Raw genomic sequence first — 4792 nt, 5'->3', positions numbered from 1 at the left:
AATTTTTCAAATAGATCCACAATGCATTCATCACACCATGAGCAGGAATTTCAGCCTGAGCATCACCAGTTATATAAGTTCTGGTCTGAGTAAACTAATTTCCCCTGATTTCAGTCATGTGAAGCAGTGGGTGGAAAGGTCACCCTCATTAGTGGGGAGAGATGCTGCTGCCCTGGTGGCCAACTGGCTTTGCACCTTTTTAGTTATTGATCTGGGAGCATACAGGAGCAGGCAATGGCTGCAGGGCACAGCTCAGCTCTCTCTTCTTGAGGCTCTCCCAGGAAAGCTACCAAAGGTTTCCTTCTACATCCTGTAACTCTGCTATGGGTAATTAAGATTAGGCAAGTGAAATATGTAAAAATGAAAGATTCAGATTACTAATTCCTCCTGAAAAAAAGCTTTTTGGACAACAAATCCAGGGAAAAATTTCTGGGCATATCAGAATCCCACCAGGTTAAAGTGACTCAACACTTAGTTTTCAGAAAGCAAAATCCCTCTGCATTCAAAGCCAAGGAAAATGTTTAATATCCATTATTTTCTTGTGTACTCTTTGTTCCTTACCTTGAATAGCTGATCCAGAGCCAATGTGGGATTTGGACCATAATGCCAAGAAAACTTCAGAGACAGTCAACACTATGTCTTCTAGAGGGGTCATCCTATTCCTTGGCGTCTTGCCAGTGAAAATTATAGGGATAAATTAAAAAGTGAAATTGAGGAACATCTTCAGCATCCAAAGAAAAATCAGTTCATGACAGAAGCAAGAGGTAAAGCATTAGTAATTGTTGAAACAGAAGTGCATACTAATAGTGTAGGGTTTTTCTAAGATACCATAAGTTTCAGAAATGGGTCTGAATTATTAAGCAGTTGAAAACATGACTGTTAGTGAGAGAGAGGAGAGAGAGCGAAAGAGAAAGTAACTGATGCTACTTTTTGGGGAACATTTAGGAAATTAGTGAGTTAATTTTCTACATCACCTGGTCAGACAGCTTGAATACTACGTTCTAGTGTGGACACTCAGATTCAACTTTTTTTAAGTTGGAGAAAGATGACTGATTCTTCCCCAAAGGAAGGAAAGGTATAGAGACAGCTGCTTGGGAAACTCTCCCCTTCCTGGGTAGGTTTCTCACAGGCTGCCTGGGCCCTAGTCCTGCTGACTGTCAGAGGTGACAGTACAATGCAGGGAGGAGAATGCAGCAGGAGAAAAGTGAAGACTCCCTCCAAAATAGCACATTATTCTGTGCAACAAGCAGCCATGGGCAATCATCCTCCATGGCCAGTTTGGGGAAGGCAGGACTGCCTTGTTTTAAGGCAGGCTTGGAAAAAAATATCCTGCTCTCAATCCAGACTCTCAGGTTAGGCTCCTGCATGACAAAGCACAATGTTAAATGGTCTGTGCCCATTGTGACAGCAAGAACCACTTAAAGTAAAACAATATGGAAAGTGTCCCAAACTTCATAATATTCTGTTGTATTCAAATCTACTCTAATTTAGGTAAAAGAACCATGACCAGGAATCTGGATATACACACAAGTAGAAGAAACAGCAGTGTGGAAACGAACCTATAACTCCTTGATCCCATAGGATGCTGGGCCATACTCACCATGTTATAAGGTCAAATTGGCTTGCAACTTATCATGAGATGTATACAGGAACAAACTGAAAGCCAAACAGAAAGAAGCCATTGAAAACAGAATCTTAAAATACTTTGGGTAGTCTCTGAAAGAAATTACTCGGATTTTTTCTAATATGAATACTTTAATGCTTTCTATTTTCTTAAGAATTCTTTATTACTTCCTTACCCTTTTCTTCTGTTACTTTTTCTTTCCTTTTCTTTTATTTTACCCATTGTTTATAATTGTAATAGGTCAGCTTGTGGAGAGTTAGTACAAAATGGATAAGTCAAATTTTTGTTTAAATCTTTCCTTTTATTTATTAGTGAACCAAACAGTGATTTGCATAGAAGCTTTCCAACATAGGTGCCTTGAGCTGATTAGCACTTTATTCTGCTTTCATAAAGCAGAAAGTCCACTCGTTGTTTTCCTGCCTGGGTTTCACATACAACAAAACCCAAAACAACATCAAAACAATTTTTCTGTTCAGAAACTTCAAGATATATAAAATTTTGTTCCAGTGAGAATTGATGATTGCTTGCTTTTAATGATTGCTTTTAAAAGTCTTTCTTAAAGGGGCTATTCTTTTTAAAGAGAAACCAGTGTCAGAGTTCTGTGAATGAAAGAATGAGCTCTCCAAAATGACTGAATGGTGTTGTCTCACTTCTCCTAATTGATTGGTTCTTTGGTTCTGAAACCTTGGCCCACAGACCATCTGTGTCCTGCAGAGAACTTGCTAGTAGAGCCTTTAGAGAGGAGCTAGATACCATAATGATAGTTTCTCTGTTTGATTACTGCTGTTAAATCATCCTAAAAGCAGTTAAATATTAATGAAACCTTTTACTAATCAGACTTCTTCTAGTAAAGCAATTCTAAGTGGGAAAATACTTTTTGCTTCTGAAGATGTTCTCCTTTTTAATACACGCAAATAATAATTAATAACTTATTTATAAAGCCCCATTGGCATGGCTGAGATGCTTGGGGTACTATAAAACACCATCAAAACAGATTCAAAACAAAATGAGCAAAAGTTCACCCTCATTAGAGTCAAGCTAAACACAAGAAAAATTGCACACAAGAAAACAGGATCTGCTTCTCTAATCACACAGTCTCAACATTTGTATTCTTGAAATGATGCTGGGGTTTGAAATACATCAGCATAGGCCTCAAAGAATCTACAAATAAGGGTGAAGTCCCTTTGTTCTTCCATAAATTTTCATTTCACATATCCCCATATGGTATCCTCACTCACCTGTTTCAAACCTTATGCATAAAGAACAACCTGTAAGGTATTCCGGATTGCCAAGGCTGTGCATGCTGCCCCGTAGAACCTTCCCCAAATAAACTGGCAGAATAAAAGGTGCTCCAGGAGCTTTGCAGTAAATGTTTCAAAATGTGACCTGCTATGTACCGGGGGAAGTTATAAAGCAATTTGGCCTTTGCCACGCTTGCAAATGAGAACTGTGGGGCAAAGTTCCCTACTTGCCAGCTCTGTGGGCAGGGGAAAATCATATTAGTATCAAGATCACTTTTACAGACAGCCACAAGAACATGAATTTCAGTGCCATCTGTCACAAACCTTGGAAAAACCTATAAATTAACACATGGACACATACACATTTAATCATTCAAATGCACTTCCAAAAGTATTTTTTAACTTCAATCTGATCCATAGTGCAGGGAAACATCAGTAATTTTTTTCTGCCATATTACCAGGTACCATTTCCACAGTGCAGATTTTCAGATATGTAGATTGGCTGTACAAAACAAATTAATTTGTTCTTTTTCTCTCTTAGACACCTGCCAAACTGTCACTCTTTACAAATAGGTTGAACAGGTTATGGGGGATAAATACAGGAGGCAAAAACAAGAGAAAATATATAGTGAAAGTTAGGCTGTCATTAGCAGCAGTTCTTTCTGATAAAGCTCAGGTCTTAAACTATGGAAATGGGGAAAACAGATTAAAGCTGTTGCTTTGATGCCTTAATACAGTATCTATTTAATTTGAGATTACACATTTTGTAAGGAATAAATCCCCAAATATATTTGTAAAATCCTTCAACAGCCTTCAAAAGTATCACAGTGTATTTTGCAGAATTCACTCTCCAGAGTCTGATTTTAGAAATACATCAGTGCATAGATGATTTAAGAGAGCAAAAGCTGGTTTTGGGTTTGTATCTCAAGGTGCAACATTTGCTCTAGGCAATAAGTTTCAAGGAAGCTCAGCTGGAACTGAGGACAAGTATTAATGGTAGAAGTTCAAAGGCATGGGTGGGAGCAGCAAGGATGGATAGGCACAGGATTCTAATGTGCAGTGAGACTGATGAGGGATGCATGCTCCTGTCCATCTGTACTTTGAGAACATCTATCCTAATATATCACCTGACTAATTAAACAGTGTTTCACTCAGAGGAGTCCACATTAGATTGGACTTCAGCATAGAGGCCAGATCCAGTGTCCATTAAAATCTCACAAGAAAGTGCCACAGAAGAGTTTTGGCTTTTGCACTATTGTATCACTGTTACAGAGCACACATCACACTCAGTCTCAACTATATACATGCCAGGACATACAGACCTGTGGCAGGAGAATGCTGTTTTCCTGATCCACCTTCCTGAATTTCATTTTCTTTTCCAGGAAAAGTGATGCTGAGCATTTCACAGCATTCATCTTCTAAAAAAGAAAAAAAAAATAAAGGAGAGCCTTGTAAAAATGAGATTTTCCACTATGTTTTTTTGGCTGGCATTTTCATGTACAGTCTGAGTTCTGATGCTTGGGAATTCTGGAGTTCTGAAAATATTTAATTGTATGGGAGAAAAATACAAACTCTTGAATCATCTATTAGATTGTATAACTGCTTCTCAAAAGTAGTAGAAGCAAATATAAAATCATCAGAATTTACATGTAAGGAAGAAAACACTGGGTAGGGAAAATTATTCAACAACCAACTAAAACATATGGTCAAATATTTCTTTCTCTTAAAGTCAACTCTTGTCATACTCTAGTCCATAGAATGTTCTACATGGAAAACAAAAAGTAATAAAAAAAAACAATTGTTTACTTTTTGGTTGTTTTTAACTTTTCAAAACCTTCTGCCTGAGTAAAACTTGTTTGTCATTAAATGCTGACAGCTCCAAAAATTGTCTTTGGATTAACACAAAACAAAGCAATTTTCTTTGTCC

General features: G+C 37.6%; 1 long non-coding RNA gene across 1 annotated transcript; it reads right to left on the bottom strand.

The window, feature by feature from the left end:
* Positions 1–561: 561 nt before the first annotated feature.
* LOC143696106 (uncharacterized) lies at positions 562–4285 on the bottom strand. The gene is made up of 3 exons (XR_013185518.1): positions 4188–4285; positions 1601–1656; positions 562–670 (listed from the first exon to the last, which is right to left on the bottom strand). It is a non-coding gene; the product is annotated as an uncharacterized LOC143696106 (long non-coding RNA).
* Between the last annotated feature and the right edge of the window lie 507 nt (positions 4286–4792).

Source organism: Agelaius phoeniceus, chromosome 1 (genome assembly GCF_051311805.1).
Source record: "Agelaius phoeniceus isolate bAgePho1 chromosome 1, bAgePho1.hap1, whole genome shotgun sequence".
NCBI lineage: Eukaryota > Metazoa > Chordata > Aves > Passeriformes > Icteridae > Agelaius > Agelaius phoeniceus.
Note: the sequence above shows the minus strand (reverse complement) of the source record. Positions and strands in the feature narration are given on the sequence as shown.